The sequence below is a fragment of the Vulpes vulpes genome, chromosome 3, assembly GCF_048418805.1.
Source record: "Vulpes vulpes isolate BD-2025 chromosome 3, VulVul3, whole genome shotgun sequence".
In the NCBI taxonomy this organism is placed as follows: domain Eukaryota; kingdom Metazoa; phylum Chordata; class Mammalia; order Carnivora; family Canidae; genus Vulpes; species Vulpes vulpes.
Window position 1 is genome coordinate 139,246,956 of NC_132782.1, and position 19,505 is coordinate 139,266,460.

Consider the following 19,505-nt stretch of genomic DNA (forward strand, 5'->3'; position numbering starts at 1 on the left):
TTTTAAGAAAAGCACATTAAACTACCAAATGAAAGACATTTAATAATGAAAAGTCTGGAGTCTTCAATTAAGATTTGTTGTGAATCTTTACAAGCTAAATAGCATAAAATCAAAATTCAAAATGCTAAAATTTCAGTAAATATAAGCACTAGACAGAAATGCAATAACAGAAGGAGACTTTAATTAACCTCTCTCAGCCCTTGGCAGATATATTAAATAAATATTAAGTAATTTTTAGAGGAAATCAATAACATAGTTAAAATAATTATTCTTGATAAACAACAAAATTTATAGCTACGATTAGACTATAGCCTTTCTTAAATTCTGTTGAAAATTTATGTATTGATCATTTTTCAAGCCACAAAGAAAACCCCAATAAATTCCACCAAGGAGATATTATACACACCACATTCTTAAATCAAAATATCAGAAACTAATGACAAATATAAAAAACAAACCCTAAACTGCACAGAAATTAGAATATATATTAAAAACAATATTTAGGTAGAGAAATAAAAAATATATATTGTAGTATAAGTAGGAATACTAATTTTAAAACTTTATAACTCTATGAAATCTTATATAATGGATGAGTTCCAGTGCTCAAAGTAAATTCTATCACAATAAATACTTGTGTTACTAAGGTAGTAAATAAATGAATTAAAATTTTAAATAAGTGAGATAAAAGTCCAATCGAAGCATTACATAAGTAGAAAGAACAAAAACAAAGGCATATAGGGGAGGCAATAAGCTGATACTAGAGTAAACTAGCATTTACTATGGAAATATAACAAAATAATACATAAAACTAAGAACTTAGATGAAAATCTTTGTAAAAAAAAAAAAGTTACCCGTTAGATATGTTAATTTTGTAAGAAAAAGAAGAAAGTTAGTTACTCAAAATACAAACTGAAAATGGGTATATAATCACAGATACAGAATTATAAAATAGTAAGTTTCCATACTCTCTATAGATACTTTTAAAAACCTGAATGAAATAAATGATCTTCTGGGAAAACATAAATTAACAAATCTGATGCCAGAGGATTTAGAAATTCTAAAAAAGCTGATTATTTCCTGAAAGAGCACCAAACCAGACAGCCTCAGGCAAATTCCATAAAAGCATTAAGGAGAAGAAAAAAGGGAAAGAGAGGGGAGGAAGAGGGAAAGAGAGTGAGAGCAAGAGCAACAGAGAGAGAGAGACAGGAAGACAAGTTCTAAATTCTTTTTGTGTAACCGCCATAACCTTGATGTCAAGATCTGGCAAACAGAGCACAAATAAAGACTAACAAATAGCATGTATGAATAATGGCTCAAAATTCCTAAACAATACACTGGCAAATAGAATCCAAAAGTACTTCAGAAGAAGCATATATCATGTCCAAGAAATGGGTTTCCCTAGGAATGCAAGAAGGTTCCATGATGGAAAATGTTTACATCTAACTTAGGGTAAAAAAGAAAAAAAAAAAAACCTAATTACTTCTATAGATTCTGAAAGCATATATTGTAAAATTAATTTTCTATTAAAATTCTTTTAAAATAATCTATAATAAAATATTAGTTTATACATGGGTATTTCCTTAACATGTATGCACACACACGTGCACACACACACACAAGCCAGCAGCATCATCTTTATTAATGAAACACTAGAAAATTTATTTATTTATTTATTTATTTATTTATTTATTTATTTATTTATAGAGAGGGAGGAGGGAGGGGCAAAGGAAGAGTAGAGAGAGAATCTTAAGCTGACTCCACACCCAGCACTGAACCCCAGGTGGGGCTCTATCTCAAAACCATGAGATCATGACGTGAGCCAAAATTAGAGTCAGATTCTTAACCAACTGAACCACCCAGGTGCCCCCCCAAATTCTCATTAAATTCAAGACAAACACAAGACCAAACACAAAGCAGAATCTTGAAAAAACAAGTTAATAAATATAAGTATTCAAATATTATTTGGTCATATCATCATACGCAGCAAAAGTACCTGACAAAATCCAACGTACACTCATGATCAATACTCTCCACAAGTTAGGAATAGAAGCAAACTACCTCAACTTGATAAAGAACATCTACAAAATTCCTACAACTAACATTATAATTAATATTGAAAGGCTGAATGATTTCTAAGATTAGGGGAGTAAGGTAGAGATATCCATTCCTATCTTGTCACTCTTATTCAACATAATACTATCTGATCTAGCCACTGTACTAACGCAAGATAAATAAAAGGCATACAAAAAAAAAGGCATACAGACGGGAAAGGGAAAAATAAATTTGTGCTTATTTGTATGAATGTCTATGTGGAAAATTATGAGGAAACTAAAAATTTTTTTTAAATACTTCTAGAACTGATGTGAGTTCAGCAAGGTCTCAAGATATAGGATCAACACGCAAAAATCAATTTCATTTTTATATATAAGCAATGGATATATAAAAAGAAAAAAATAAAAAGACTACCATTTACATTCACTCCAAAGAAAATGAAATACTTAAGTATAAACTTAAAAATACAAGAACGGGATCTGTATGCTGAAAAAATGATGATGAAAATTAGATAAGGATCCTGTCCAAGGAAGGCAAGGATCAACATATTAAAGATATCATTTATTCTCAAACTGATACACAGTTTCAACACAATTCCTATAAAACCCTAGCACAGTTTTTGTAAATGTAGACAAAACCATCCTGAAATTTCTATGAAAATGCAAAAGAACTAATAAAATAGCTGAAACCGTCTTCAAAAAGAATATCATTGAAGAAAGTAGTTTTATTAAATAACTACACTAATGGTTTGATATTGGCAAAGGAATAGATAAATAGATCAGTAGAACGGAGTAGATAACCCAGAATGGCTACACACAAAAATGCCCAACTGATTTTTGGCAAAGTGCAAAAGTAATTCAATAGAAGAAAGATAAGTTTTTCAATGCAGCAATTGGACCTCTACAGGCAAAAAGTGAACCTCAACTTAAACCTCACCTTTGTACAAAACTTAACTTTAAATGGATTAGCCTTAGGGACACTGGGGGGCTCAGTGGTTGAGTGTCTTCCTTTGGCTCAGGGCGTGATCCCGGGGTCCTGGGATCGAATCCTGATCAGGCTCCCCACAAGGAGCCTGCTTCTCCTTCTGCCTATGTTTCTGCTTCCCATGAAAAAATAAAATCTTAAAAAAAAATAATAAATGGATCAGCCTTAAATGTAAAACATAAAACTAGTAAAACTCAGAAAAAAATCACAGGAGAAAAATCTTCAACATCTATGGCTTGGCAAAGTGTTCTTAGACTGGACACCAAAAACATGATTAATAAAAGGAAAAAATAGATAAATTAGATTATTAAAGTTAAAAGTGTTTGCTCTGTGAAAGACCCTGTGAGGGGTATAAAATGCTATATATTAGAAAAAAAATTGACAATCACATATTCGACAAAGGATTACCTGGAACATAAAATTACTATCAAAATACAATAGTAAACACAACAGGTTGGAAACAATTAGAAAATAGTCTAAAGATATAAAGAGAATTTCACTGAAGAGGATATAAAGATGACAAGGAGCACATGAAAAGATGTTCAAGTCATTAGGGAGATGAAAACTAAAACCACAAGGAGATGTCACTACGTAGTTATTAGAATGCTAAAATAAAAATATAACACCAAATGTTGGGCATGCCACGAAGCCGGATCACTCATGCACTGCTGATAGAAATGTAAAATGGTGCGGCCACTCTGGAAAAGGGAATGGCAGTTTCTTGCAAAGCTAAATGTGTGCTTACCATATCATATGACTCAGCAATTTGCTGAGCATTTATGTCGGAGAAAGGAAGACTTCTGCTCACACAAATACCTGGACACAATTGCTCATACTGTAATGGTCCCAAACTGGAAACAATTTAAATGTCCTTTGGTGAGTGAACGCTTAAATAAACTCAAACATCCACACCATGGAATATTACTCAGCAATAGAAAGGAATGGGCCACTGACACATACTTGGAGGGATCTCAAGGAAATTACATGGAGTGGAAAAAAGCCAGTTTCGGAAGACTTCGTACTGTGGTTCCATTTATAAAACATTTTTTTAAATGACAAAATTACAGAAATGGAGAACAGATTTGTGGTTTTCAGGAGTTAGGGAGAGGCAGAGGAAAGAGGTGGCTGTGAATATATAGGGGTAGCAGGAGGATCCTTGCGACGAAATTCTGTAACTTGGCAATAGTGGTGTTCACACAAATCTACATTGATAAATGCTTAAATTAAACACACACACACACACACACACACACACACACACATATGAATGTAAAACTGGTGAAATCTGAATAAAGTTGATGGATTATATCTTTGTCAGCTTCCTACCTGTGATACTACACTATAGCTATGCAAAATGTCATTAGTAAGGGAAACTAGATGATGAATGTATGGAATGTCTGTAATTACTGCATAAAATTGCATACGTACCTACAATAATCTCAAAATAAAAAGTTTAAAAAGTGAAACTATGTTAAAAATGTTTTTTTGACAGAAAAATAACAAACTAAAAAATTTGACAAGATGTATAAGAATGGGCTCAATGCTTCTAACATATTTTGAGAACAGGAGGAAGATTATGAACAGATAATTCAGATGAAAAGGAAAACACAAGGGGCACCTGGCTGGCTCAGTGGTTGAGCATCTGCCTTTGGTTCAGGTTGTGATCCCAGGGTCCTGGGATCAAGTTCTGCATCAGGCTCCCCACAGGGAGCCTGCCTCTCTCTCTGCCTATGTCTCTGCCTCTCTCTCTGTGTCTCTCATGAATAAATAAACAGAATCTTTAAAAAGGGGGAAGGGACACAAAAAACTTTAACTATGTGAACATATCTTCATATTTTTTTTCATAATAAGACCAACACAACTTAAACTGCAATAAAATATCTTTTTGGAAGGATCAAAAGGTTTGATAATAAGTGTCATTGGCCAGTGGTCCGAGGACATTTTAGGGTACTGTAGGTCACAATACAAAGGGATATAAACTCTTTGAAGGATATTTGGCAATATCAAAATTAAAAATTCACTTGCCTTTTAGTAGAAATTTCACTTCCATAAATTTGTAGAGCACGTATACTAATCCATGGATAAAGCCTATTATGTATAAGCATGCTATATAATAAGGGCAGGAAACTGCATAAATGTCCATTAAAGGACAGTGACTCAATACATTATGGCAAATCATACAACCAGATATGTTATTAAGAAAAATATGAGGGGGATCCCTGGGTGGCGCAGCGATTTAGCACCTGCCTTTGGCCCAGGGCGCGATCCTGGAGACCCAGGATTGAATCCCACGTCGGGCTCCCGGTGCATGGAGCCTGCTTCTCCCTCTGCCTGTGTCTCTGCCTCTCTCTCTCTCTCTCTCTCTCTCTCTCTGTGTGTGTGTGTGACCATCATAAATAAATAAAAATTAAAAAAAAAGAAAAATATGAGGTAGCTCTGTAGATTCTGATACGGAATAATTTTCAAATTGGTGTGTTAAGAGAAAATCATGAGGTCATGAATAGTGTATATATAACATACCCTCAATGATATAAAATTAAAAGATACATGTATGTGTAGGTGTATATACTTGCATATACATGTGTTTCTGGAGAGTTCGCAGGACGTTGGATAGTAGTTGCCTCGAGGAAGTTAGCAAAAGTCTCTGTTCAGAGAGCTGTATCCAGTCTCTTTTAAGCCTGTTGTCTGACTTGCAATAGTTAACATGTCTGTCTTCATTATTGATGTGTCCCCCCAGAGTCTAACACTAGCTTCGTACATCGTAGTGGCTAAATAAACGCTTGGTGAATTGAACCAGTATTTCTAGGTTACTCAGCCTCAAGGAGTAACTCTTAACATTGCGACCATTAATTACATTCAGGGGTAGAAAGCTCTGTACTTTTCTAAAACCTTTTCTGACGCATGCTCTTACTTGTTCCTCAAATGTTTCCCAGTTTATACAAAGTATTTGTAAGTCTTACCTGTGAGTATATTCCAGTTATACCCTGCAATGCAGTCACCTGTGCTTATACAATTGCACACCTTTTGTTTATTTATTTATTTATTTACTTGTTTTTACAATTTTGCTTTTCATTTATTGAGAATAATGACTCTCCACACCTGCAATATGTTATTTGTAGAGATGAATTGCACACCTTTTATAAACTCTGTTTTCACACTTTGTTGCCATTTCTCTTTGCTGTACGTTTTTTTTCTTCTGTAATTGTGTTTCACCCTTATAGCCAGTTCTTCTCTTTACTCTTTCTTTAAAAAGATTTTTTTAAAAAAAATTATGTATTTGAGAGAGCGAGAGCACAGGCAGGAGCAAGGGGCAGAGGCAGAGGGAGAAGCAGACTCCCCGCTGAGCAGGGAGCCTGATGCAGGGCTCGATCCCAGGACCCAAGCCGAAGGCAGACGCTCGACCGCGGAGCCACCCAGCAGCCACCCAGGGACCCTGCTCTCTTTCCTCCTGGGCACAAATGGCCCACCACCTTCTGCGTCACCATGTTTAAAATATATTATTTTTTTTCTTTCTACTTTTTGTTTATAAAAGATACTGCAGCTAGTTCTCTATGTGTCCTTCAAGCATCCCTTTGAAAATCTATTTAAAAACTGTGTTGCAACCCCATATCCACCAGCTTTCTATACGGCAACAATTCCTTCTCCAGCCCAAGAATTATTGGCTCAGGCCAGCAGTTTGTCATAAAATAGTCTACCTGACATCCATGCTTTGTCCTAGCTCTTCTATTTCCTGCAGCCTCTTAAACATCTTTTTTAATATCCTTACTCTCAAATCCATCAATTTCCGTGTTATAAGGAGAAAAGGCCTTTGCAATTACTCTATGTAATACTTTCCTGACTTCTTTTTTAAGGACCTCATCCTATATTCCTTTTTCTGCTTCCTTTAACCTATTCTTTTGGAAAGTTAGCCTTTTCTGTTTAGCCCCCTTCGATAGTTTTATTTACACTTCTGTTTCCATATTCTAGACCTTTCACTTTTCTCCTACATTCTTTAAAAAGCAGGTGCTCCACTCCTCAAAAATGTGAACGTATTGTGTCCATTTCCAGAATTTTTCCCCTGATTTTGACCAGTTGCTTACGGTGGATTAAAGACTTTGTACTTTTAACTATTTAACTACTTACTTTGAAGTAGTTCCACAAAAAGAAAAAAATAAAACACAACAAAACCTCAAAGCTTGGGGACCCCCCGGGTGGCTCAGCGGTTGAACATCTGCCTTCAGCTCAGGGCATGATCCTGGGGTCCTGGGATCAAGTCCTGCATCAGGCTCCCTGTATGGAGCCTGCTTCTCCCTCTGCCCGTCTCTCTGCCTCTCTCTCTCTGTGTCTCTCATGAATAAACAAATAAAGTCTTTAAAAAATGCTTTTTGATCATTTGCTCTTTCTTTTTTTACACATAATCGTAATCTGATTGTCCATTTTTATCTTTTAGGCTCAGTGCTCCAGTCTTCCTGATCGTTCTAGGAGGTTTCTAGAAATTTCTCAGTCTTTGTTCTCTCATTTGTGCTTTGGGTGTTCAAGAGTTTGTTTACAGTTTTCTCAGGGTTTTTTTTTGTTTTGTTTTGTTTTGTTTTTTTAATCTACATGAGAGATACAGAGAGAGAGGCAGAGACATAGGCAGAGGGAAAAGCAGGCTCCCTGAGGGGACCCTGAGGCAGGACTGGATCCCAGGATGTGGGATCATGCCCTGAGCTGAAGGGAGACGCTCAGCCACTGAGCCACCCAAGCATCCTTCTCAGTTTGATTTTTATCTCTTTAGTAATCACGTCTGCTGATAAGACCTCCAAAATTCCTGTTTTTAGCTGCAGCAGTTAAGATAGGTCTGTCTGCTTTATTGGCCATGATGCTGTATAACAAGCCACCTTGAAATGCTACAGTTTGCTAAAACAAGTGTTTCTTTTTCTCAGCCGTGTGCCTGTAAGTCAGTGGGGACATTTCTGCTCTAGGTTGAGTATTGGCTGACCTTGGGCTCAGCCTTTGGAATTGGTTTTGCATCTGCTCCACATCTTCTCATTGCCCTTGGACCAAACAGTTCTGGCCATGTTTTTCTCATGGTGAAGCGCAAAAGGCCCACACAAGTCTGTTTGAAGTCTCTGCTCATGTCCCCTTCCTCTCACTTTGCACTGGCCAAGCAAGCACAGATAGACTGCTTCCTCTGCGACACTGCACACGAGGGGTTAAAGAATTGAGAACAAGCATGCAGTCTGCCACAGCTGTATACAGTCTGCTCCTTTGGAGACCCTATGGCTATGTACCGCCTTCTTGCTCCTTAAGCAGAAACATCCTGATGTCTCCCCCTGAAGTCACTGCATCATACTCAGCTTTCAATTTCTCTCAGTGGTGTATAGTCTCCGCTATCAGATTCTGATTTGGTGCCTCATGGTTCACTTAGTTACATGCTTTTATTAATGTAAAGATACGACAAAGCCTCTCTGGGCACAGCAACAATCAAACATGAGGCTCCCTGGCTGTGGAGTGAGCTCTTCAGTCTGTCCATCTGGTAGACCCAGGTTTTGCTCTTCAGTAAGGACTCCCTTGTCCATTTTCCTTGGTGGTCCCTGGCTTTGCCCTCTGAACAAGTTTTCCTTCTCTATCATCCTGTGGCCACATCTGAGGTGGACATCCAGGAGCATGTCTTTCCTAAGGGTCATATTATAGAGCAAATCAGTTCCTGTTAGTATGGTTTCAGGACACAGTGGATTCTTTTTGGGCAGTGAGTTACCCTCAAAAATGTGGTAGGTTTACAGCATTACTGGCTTTTTAGTGATTTCCAAGTGTGAGTAAACACAAAGTTCTTGGATAAATGGAATTTTTAAGCTCAAGGACACTAGTCTTTTTATTTATAGACCTCTGTGCTCTGCCCATCCAAATAATTCTCAGCTTGTTGTCTGCTGCATTGAAGACATCTGAAATAATGTACTATCTTTGCCAGCAGGCCAACCACTTTTGAATGGTGGGGCACCAGTCATATTTATTGCCAAGATGAGAATTTGCAGACACTTTTTTAACTGCCTCAATTTAGGATATAAGCAGTTGGCCTTTTCTACTCCAAAGGTTTTCAAATTATCAGTCTCTCAATCAGCTGACAGTGCAGGTTATAGGCAAAGAGTTCCTTTAATCTCAAAGATGCAAGTACTTTCTCTTTCAACTCTCAGATTGGCCAGCTGGTTCCACCTTAAATTCATCATTCTTTTAGGATTTCGCTGACAACCCATGCTAACATTTTGCACATATTTTGCTATTTTTCCTGATACCATATAATAACTTTTGTGAGCATATGGTTGGCTTTCCAGTATGTGGCAGGTGATGATTTGACTAAATATTTTATTGTTATACAATAACAGTCTTGACATTTTCAGTTTTCATTATCTGCAGAGCTAATTTGCACCTACCTAAATTCTGCCTCCAATCTAGTACCAAATCTTAGCTTCTGTTACTTGAAGCACCTCACTTCTGGGTACCATAACAGTTGGACTAAGTGTTAAATCCATATAACTGAGAAAAGAAATACTATTGGAAATCATAGTGGCTTAACTGAGATAGAAGTTTATTTCTCTCTCATTTAAAAGAGAATTTTGAAGATAAATCATCCAATGCCACTCTATAGGCATTAGGATGTTATCAGAAACTAGTCTATCTTTTTCTGCTACTCTACTTTTAGGATAAGGCTTCCTTCTCTGTCGTTACCTCATAGTATAAAATAGCTGCTGTAGCTCCATTCATCACTTCTGTTCGTAACAGAAGTGGTGAGGAAGGATAAAAGATTATCTCCCAATCTTGAATCAGTGGGCTCCCTTTCTTTAAGCAGTCTTCCCAGAAGGCCACTGCAAAAATCATAAGCCTACATCTTATTGTCTGGGGCTTAGACATGTAATTTCATCTTGCTACAAGGGATGATAGGAAATGTAGTAATTTATTTGTTAACTGAATACAATTGGGATTTGGTTAAGGAAGAAGAGAATTACAGGCATCAGAACTCTGCAATCAATAGTCTCTACCAGAGACTCTGCCTTGAGATTTTTAATTTGTTAAGCACATGTTCAGTTAAGCTTTGACATCTTGAAAGGACAGAAAATATTTTCTCTTATCATCCTCATATCATAATTTAAGTCATCCCTATTATAACAGTAATTTACTCATCCTTCATACACATATGCCACATCTCCAACCTTTGTAAAAATTAATTTCTGTCACTAGTCTAGCCTTATTTAAAAGGACAGGATATTTTACTTTATATAATACAGCAGTAATTCTTTTCCATAGATCTTTTCAACCTGACTGGTCCATTTCCTTTTCTTTTAAGTACATTTCAGACTCCTACCCTGTTTATCTAAATAGATTTGTTTTTTTTTTTTTTCTAATTGAAAATGATGTTAGTGATTATCTATTTAATTTGCTCATTTTGTAGATGAGGACGCTAAGACCTAGAAAAAGTATCTTGGGCCACTCATGTTACACAGCAAAGAATTAATAGACAATCTTTATGCCTATATTTTTGGGGTTGTTTGCAATTAAATATGTTCATATATTACTTTTTCTTTTCCCTAATCAAATTTCCTTCTACGTTTTTAGTTATTCAGTTAAAGTCTTCTTCCAACCATTCTTATTATATGCAGGAGATAAGTCATGACCCAAAATAATATTTCCTTTTCAAATTTCTCTTATGGATGAGGATGAAACATAGTATATTCATAAATCTGATATTTCCTCTCACTGAGGAAATCACACATACGATCATATATCTTCCACTTCAAATCTCATATATCTTTGAACATTTACATTTGTGTGATTGGCAACCCTTCTCCTTTTATGATTTTTTTTTTCCCCTTTTGGCTAGCATAAAGCCCTGAACCAAGTTCCTATCTATGTGAAAGTAAATTCCCCTTTAGGTCCTTCTTCTTAAATGATTCCATAACTCTCCCCCCTCCCCCCCACACACTGTATTCATTCTGCTTGTTGATTAAGTTAACAATATTTACGGAGTACCTTTACATGCGAAGTTCCAAGAAATCTGACTTAAAGTGGAAGCATGCAACACAAATAACATGAAAACATATATTTTGCTTGATCCCAGGAAATTTCCTTTCAACTCCCAGATCTCTTTCCCTACTGTGATTTTCTTCCTACTGCTTCTCTTTATCGCCAGAACACAGCATGCAGTAAGCAGCCATACGTGTTTTTTTACATAATGTTGAACCTCAGACTCTGCTATGGCAACATCCCTTTCTGCTTTCTTCTTTATCCATCAACATCTCATTTGCAGCAGATAAACAACTTGTAGTGGTTGTTTGGCTGGGAGACTGGAAGTTTGGGCTTGGTGTTCCATGAGGTGAATTCAGGACTTAGCATGTATGTGCCCACTTCTGGGTTATGCTTTTGGTACTGCTGCTATTGAAATGCTTTTTTTTTTTTTTCATATTAAATTTCACTTGATTTTTCTCACACCATCCTGTCATCTTTTTACCTCTTGGAAGGTAGGCTTGACCTTGAGCCACCTCTGCCATTTTCACCTTCCTAATTCTTTTCCCTTTCTAAGCTCCACCTAATTCCCGTTTTCCCCAGGTAGCTTCATTGAATTCCTTTCAAACTGCACTATTGCTTCCTGCAATATTGATAATCATGAATATTGAGCCTAACACTGTCACTCAACAAATCAAAACCCCATTTTTCTTATCTTTATTAAGTGATTTCACCATAATTCTGTATGGTGGATTTGACTGGCCTGGGATGAATTAACCATGGCATAAGGTACTGACATGGTAGTTAAAGACTATCCTGCAAATTATTGCTACATTAACAATAAGACACATCTAAGTTTAAGGCGTGGCTCTGTCAGTCATCATTATGTGAAACTGGCAAGTTACATGAGCTTGACTTCTTTTGGGTGTGAATTAGGAAATTTAATGCCCAATGTCATTGGGATGATTTAACATTAAATTGGAGTAGTCATATCTCACTTGTCTGGTGCATGGCAGACGTGCCAGGAAAATCTGACCTCTTTTATATGGAGATTATTGGATACTAAACCAGTGGCATTTATTGGGTACTCCCCTTAAAGTTGTTATATGTATCTTTTTTTTTCTTTTCCCCATTTATAACAATCTTACTAATTATCTCTTGATATTCTTAAGAGTTTATACGTGGAAGTATGTTCTTTCTCTCTCTCTTTTTTTTAAACACATCAAGGGAGGAGAAGATAAACTAACAATTTGAGAAAACAACTTTTAGCCTACATTCAACCTATTCCTGAGTATACTTGTTTCCCTGAAAGTTGAGGTAAAATATGCTGCTTCTTGGTGGTAAGGAATTGATGTGATTTTTGTTTTGAATAAACTTTGAAGGGGGAAAAAGCCATATTTCTTCAGCACTTTCTCATCTTATCTATATAAAATGGCAACTGATTTAGGTTAAAGCTCTTCTGGAACTGGTCTTGTAAACTTAGCTCTAATAAACTAAATGTCAATGTGATAAAAAAAAATCCTTACTAAAGAAAAAATATCTGCTTCATTCTAAACCTGAAAAATATGCTTTGCTGCAGCTCTGAGAGGTCCTTTTTGGTATACTACTGGGGTCCATTCATTTACTTTTTCTTTAGCATAGGCTTCCAGGGAGAGTTTGGGTAAAGTAGCCACAGCAGTTCTTTCAGTAGATGATCGCAATGAAGTGCAAGAAAGGTTTGTGTTCATTTCACTTCTTGATGAGCCCTCTCCCTCCAATGATCCAACTTGTACAATTGTGAGGAAGAAGGACTCCTGCTCATCACATTCACAGCTAACAAGAATCTAGGATGTAAGTTTGACAAGGGGACAATGATGTGCTAATTTCAACAAAAGGACATTGTACAGAGAATACTGCAGTATCATTTAATTAAAGGTCAAAAGTGGGCTCTACTGGTACAGGGTAGTAAAGATGTGTCTTATTAGTAGCAACCTCTGGGAGGAGAGGAAAAAAAAAACAACTCTTTTTATTTTGTCACTAATTCAGTTCCTTCTCAAGGCCTTCCATTGATTAGCACCACTGCTCACTTCCTCCCTAACTACGACGGGCCTGTCCTTCATTTTGCGCTCACTGTCCCCTTCCATCATACTTATCCTTCCTGTGCTCTGATTTGTTATTTATTTCCTCCTCCTTAGGCTTTCTTCATTCTCTCTCTCTCTCTCTCTCTCTCTCTTTTTTTTTTTGCATGGATAACTCTTATTTATCATCAGAGTCTCAGATTACGTGCCTGAGAAAACTACTAGGCTTCCACACCCCCACTGGGTTAGGTGCTTACAGAGTATCCCCAACTTCGGCTATTTTATAACCGGGACCTACTATATCATTTACAGGTTCCATGACAAAATGTAAATGGAGGATCCTAGCAGCAGCAGGAGAAATCAATCTCCCATTATCATAGGTGGTCATCTCTCTCTACACATGTCGGATAAATGCCCCCCAAACAATGCAATCTCCATCCTGGGAAATACCTGATGGAGTGTGAATGCAAAGTACCCATCAAGTCATCTGCTAATCCTGCTATGGCTCTGCCAACCAGGGCACGGATGCATGCTGATTACACATACACACATGCCCTCCCCTCCCCAAAGATGCCTTGAGTTGTGCTTCTGTCTCTGACTTTCTTTGTGCTCACACATGGGCAACCCCTGGATGTAATGGCAGAAGGCAGGCTTTCACTGGCCACTGAGACCTGTTACCATCCCAGTGGTGATCAGCAGTGGTTGGGGTGCCAAAGGGAAGAAAGCTGGGAGCTAAGCACCCTCCTGGGGAGGGAGGTGAGCGGTGAGAGGCCAGACTGCCTGAGCCAACAAAAGTTCCATTGTTCCACTGGATTTTATTTATAAAACTCAAATTCAAAAACAAAAACATTACTTTTCAAGACAGCCACTGCAGGGCTTAAACTTCAAGAGCTTGGCCCTTCTAAGCATATGGCCCAGTGTGACTGTTCTGGCTATGTGCCTGTGAAGCTGGCTCTGTTTTTCACTGGTCACGCTTTATTTTTATTACCATTAAACTGTATTCCCCACCCCCCACTAGATATTTATAATATGGTCCCAAAGTATTCCGTAGTATTAATTTCTTACTGCTTCTGCTTTATACAGAAGCATACTTGTCTTTCCAATTCCAGATTAAATAACTGATGACCTGTCACTTCTCTTGTGAAATCTCTTTAGACTCTACCATCAATTTTGGAGGGTGATGTCTCTGTGTACTCTGCACATCAAGAGTCTTTTGTTATGCCCTGGCATTTGACTGAATAAATGGTCAATCAAGTTGAACTGTAGCCTCTTTGATTCCATAAACTGAGTTTCCATTATTAGATATCAACTCTTTTGATGCTGTTTAACATTGTTGAATTCAATTAATATTGAGTTTACTAGTTTAACATACTATAGATTAAAGGTTTTTATATACCAAGACCTATGTATGTTTCCCAGGGAAATAAACAAATAAAAATGATTGATTATGAATACTCTTTCCTCCCTCCAAACACACACAGAGACATACATAACTTAACAGAGGAGATAGAAAAGTAAATACAAAGTCAATATTGTACTAGACACAAGGAAAAAAGTGTTTTTGACAGTTAACGTATCTATAGAGTCAAAAAAATCATAATGATGAAGAAATTAGGAACTGTAAACTCTTGTGTGTTTTGGAAAGAATTAGTTTTAGAAAACAGAAAAGTCTACAGAGTAACTTGGAAGTCATTCAACTGAACAATTTATTTCCTCATTAAACATTTATTTATTTAGTTATTTCTAAAATGAATTTTATTTATTTGAGAGAGAGAGAATGTGGGAAACAGCACAAGCAGGGAAGGACGGAGGGAGAGGGAGAAGCAGCCTCCCTGCTGAGCAGGGAGCCCTTGTAGGGCTCCTTCTCAAGACCCTGAGATCATAACCTGAGCCAAAAGCAGACACTGAACTGACTGCAACTACCGAGGCACCTCTAAACATGTTTTAATGGGTCTCAAAATTCTAACAGATTTTTGGTCAAGTTGTTTCCATTAAAAAGTATTGTTTTTAAAAAGTAACTACTTAAAACTGCCATACACCCCCCCCCCAAAAAAAAACAAATGGTCCACAGAACCTTCTCCTTTCCTTCTGAAGGTTTTGCAATGCACTGTTATCAGGAGCCAGTCTTTTATTATTAAACTTAAATGGCCAATTGACACAGGCAATTCTGAGACCATTCTTCCACCACTGAGTAAGACTGGGGCGGCAGGTATTGGGATAATATTTATTTAGACTTCTGAGTGTTCTGGGAAAACTTGGTGACCTTGCCAGCTCCAGCTGCCTTTTTGGCCACTGCTTTGATGACCCCACAGCAACCTTCTGTCTCATATAACAAAGAGCAAAACAGCCCAGAAGAGGATACTCAGAGAAGCTCTCAACACACATAGGCTTGCCAGGAACCGTATCAATGATGGCAGCATCACCAGATTTCCAGAACTTGGGAACCATCTTCTAGCTTTTTTCCAGAATGACAATCTGTCTTCTCCTTCAGCTCAGCAAACTTGCAAGCAATGTGAGCTGTGTGACCATCCAGCACAGGTGCATATCTAGCATTGATTTGGCCTGGATGGTTCAAGTTAATCACCTGAGCCAGGAAGCCAGCTGCTTCCATGGGCGGGTCATTTTTGAGGTCACCAGTCACATTGCCAAAACGAACATCTTTGACAGATATGTTCTTGACATTGAAGCCCACACTGCCCCAGGAATAGCCTCGCTCAAAGCTTCAGGTGCATTTCAACAGACTTTACTTCAGTTGTAACACTGACTGGAGCAAAGGTGACTACCATGCCAGGTTTAACACCATCTCCACTCAGCCCACAGTACCTATACTACACATTTTGTAGACATCCTAGGGATCTAGGCAGACACAAGCCAAGGCTTGTCAGTCGGACAAGTTGGTTACTGAATGCAATACAGAGCTTCAAGGTGGTTCCATTGACATTCCCATCTTTACAGGTGACTTTCCATCCCTTGAACCAAGCAAGGCATGTAGGCACTTGGCTCCAGCATAGTCACCATTCCACCAGAAATTGACACAAATGTTACTACTGTGCCAGAGTTGTAGCCAATTTTCTTAATGTAGGTGCTGACTTCCTTAATGATTTCTTGGTATCTCTTCTGACTGTAGGGTGGCTCAGTGGAATCCACTTTGTTAACACCAAATATTAGTTGTTTTATACCCACTGTGTAAGCCAGAAGGGCTTGCTCATGGGTCTGCCCATTCTTGGAGACACCTGCTTCAATTCACCATCACCACCAGCAACAATCAGGACAGCACAATCAGCCTGAGATGTGCTTGTTATCATGTTTTTGATAAAATCCATGTGTCCTGGGGCTTTGATGATGGTCACATAAAACTTGCTGGTCTTGAATTTAAACAGGGAGATATCAATGGTGATATCATGTTCTCATTCAGCTTTCAGTTTATCCAAGACCCAGGCAAACTTGGAGGAGCCATTTCCCATCTCAGTAGCCTCCTTTTCAAAAATTTTCAATAGTTCTTTTGTCAATCCTGCACATTTGTAGATCAGATGACCAATAGTGGTAGAGTTGCCCAAATCCGCATGTCCAATGATGACAATGTTAATATGAGTCTTTTCCTTTCCCATTTTGGTTTAGGGTTAGCAGTGGTTTGCATGACATCTGTGTTCTAATGGCAAACCTGTTGTGGGAAGAAAAAAAAAAGCCAGCTGAAGAAGAATTTAACTTATTTTGTGCATTTTTGGAGGACAGAAATAGAGCAATAACAAATGGAAGTTGCGAAGAGGTGGATTTTGGATAAGGTAAAGACCTTTCCAAAATGAGGGTATTAAACAATGGAATGGATTTCCTTAGAAGGTGAGGATTTCCTCGTTGCCGGAGGTACACAAGTAGATGCGGAATGCCCAGCATCCCTTGTTGACTTTGTAAAGTAGAATGAAATGAGAATATTTGTGATGAAATGATTTGCTGTAGCAGATGGTGGCACAAAATATCAGAAAATAAGAACTTTAATCCTGGCACTTTATATTCCTGGTCACATGAACATACATGCTGACCTCTTTGACTTCATTCCCTCATCGGAAAAATGGAGACAACAGAATCTGCTTCAGATGGTTGCTGTGAGCATCGAATGGGATCGAGTAGTTGGAGGCACTTTTCAAGCGATATGAAACAGAAATTATTATTTATGGTGCTAATAAGAAAAAATAATAATAGTCACATGCTTATTTCAGTCTCTGTGGTCCTAGAAGATAGAATAATTATCTTCTTACATGTAAGAAAAGTATCAGATTACAAGTAACCCTCCCATAGAGACAAAGCTGGTCAATAAGTGGCAGAACTGGGAGTCAAGACTTCTCCTGCACAGCTAGGAATTATTTCCCCTGCAGCACACTGCCTTTATGATGACGGAAACTATGACATTTTATAGTTCCCAAAGTACTCCAGACTGAAGTCACTCAAGTAATAATAGACTCTGTTCAGACATCATTCTTTAAGTGTTATGCTTATGTGATTTTTCACTCAGGGCACCAGGATAAAAATAACACACGTTGGCTAGATCTACTCTTTCTTCAGTAAACAGCACCTTTCTTTAATAAATATTGATAGAACTTTTGCCAAATAGGAGCTTTATAAAGACACACCAAGGGATTACTCTAGAGCAACTGAATACCCACTCTGGAATACCACACATATATGTGAAATTATAAATGATAACAACTACTATTATTCTTAATGCTGATTACCATCCCTCATTATTCTGGTGATTGACTGGATCATATTTCTGTTCTTGTCCTTTTCAACCACTATCTTTCTCTGCATGTTCTCTTATTTAAATGTTCTAGTTCTTGATCCCATGGTGGCACGTGTTGAACCAATCATTTCTATGGGACAAGGGAGATATTTTCCACAGGATGTTCTCAGTATTGGTTCAGTGTTCAGTCACATAAATGCAGATGGTTTCTGCCTAAACTATTCACAACTTAGAAACTATCTTGATGTCTACTCCTAATTGCTGTTACATAAATGTCTCAAGAAGGAAATTCAGGAGATGTGCCTATCTTTGTTCTCTATAAAAACACAATATGCTTTGTGATAATTTTCTGGGGCTTCTATGGCAGGAATTGTTACAGTTTTCCTTGCATTTAAGGGTACAAAATGAGTACCTGCTAGTCTGAGTGCTACTTTGTACTCCCTCTGCTATTACTTAAATTTTATTTCTTCTGTCTTTTCCCATTTTTGCCATCAAAAGGACCCCCACCTCCCCACCCACTTATAAATTTTAGGATTAGAAGCTATTTTGCTACAACAAAATGTTTTCTCAAGTGGAACCTGCTATTTAACTGTTTGAAGACCACCAAACCTCATTTGCACTTTTATACATTTAATCTCACAAATATACACCAGAAAAATTGAGCAAGTGGTTAGATACAGTCAAACCTTTGAAAGGATGCCGCCTTTGGTTTTCTTTTCCTGTCAAAAGCTCACAATTCACTAGCTAAGTAGTTTGTGAATATTTTTGTATTCTTTTATCTGTCAAAATGCATGATTTTAAAGGACTTAAGAATTTTTTAATCACATGGAGTTTTAGTGCCAACTCTCTGCACTGGTAATAGCATAGGTCAGTCATGAAGCTTTAGCCCCACCAATAATTCAAAATCTCAATAAACTGGAAACATGCTCCTCCCTAGGAAGTCACAGCAGGGTCCTTCATCCCTTTTATGTCGTTTATATATTTTTAAAATTAACATAATAGAATTTATAAATCCATCGAAAACGAAACATACAGAGACTTACTAGCAGTAAATCTAATCATTGCCTTTGTCTTTAGAATGGAAAAGAGGAAACTCCAAAATTTTTCTATTTTAAATAATCTAGGAGGAGAGGAATAACAATAGCACCAATCACGCGCCCCTTCTCTTTTCTTCTCTAAAAGCATCTGGACTGGCAGGAAAAGGCCCACTCTCCTCTAGGCGGCAGTGCTGTGCATGTGCTATGGTTTTCACTTTCAAGCTCAAAGACCATTACAAGTAATATCCACTTATATTCCATTACAATCGATTGAATATTATACATCAAAAAGTGGAGAGAAAATGTTTAAGATTTTATGAATGCAAGCGAAATGATTAGAGCTCACAAAAGCTTTGAATTTTGAAGCTTGGCTTCTATCTTGTCCTTACATAAGCATCTTTGATCTTCTCTTCACCCAGCTTTTTAGATGACTTTTATGTGGTCTTATAATTGTTTTATTATTTTAGGAGAATTAGTCATGTAGACTTCTTTTTTAAATTTTTTCTATAGAGGGTATTTTTAAAAGAAAGTTTCCATTCCATTACAAGTCAGGGGATTTCTCAAACCAGATGGAATTAGTGTTTACTCTTCTGTGTGTTGTAAGGAATAAAAGATGGAAGAGTTAGTTAGGTTCTAATCTTAGATCTTCCATAAAATAATGTTGTGACCTTGGGCAAATCATTC

The 19,505-nt window shown here is 37.4% G+C and overlaps 1 pseudogene; it reads right to left on the reverse strand.

Annotated features, from left to right (window-relative positions):
• Window positions 1-15,273: 15,273 nt before the first annotated feature.
• On the reverse strand, window positions 15,274-16,657 carry LOC140598081 (elongation factor 1-alpha 1 pseudogene; annotated as a pseudogene).
• Between the last annotated feature and the right edge of the window lie 2,848 nt (window positions 16,658-19,505).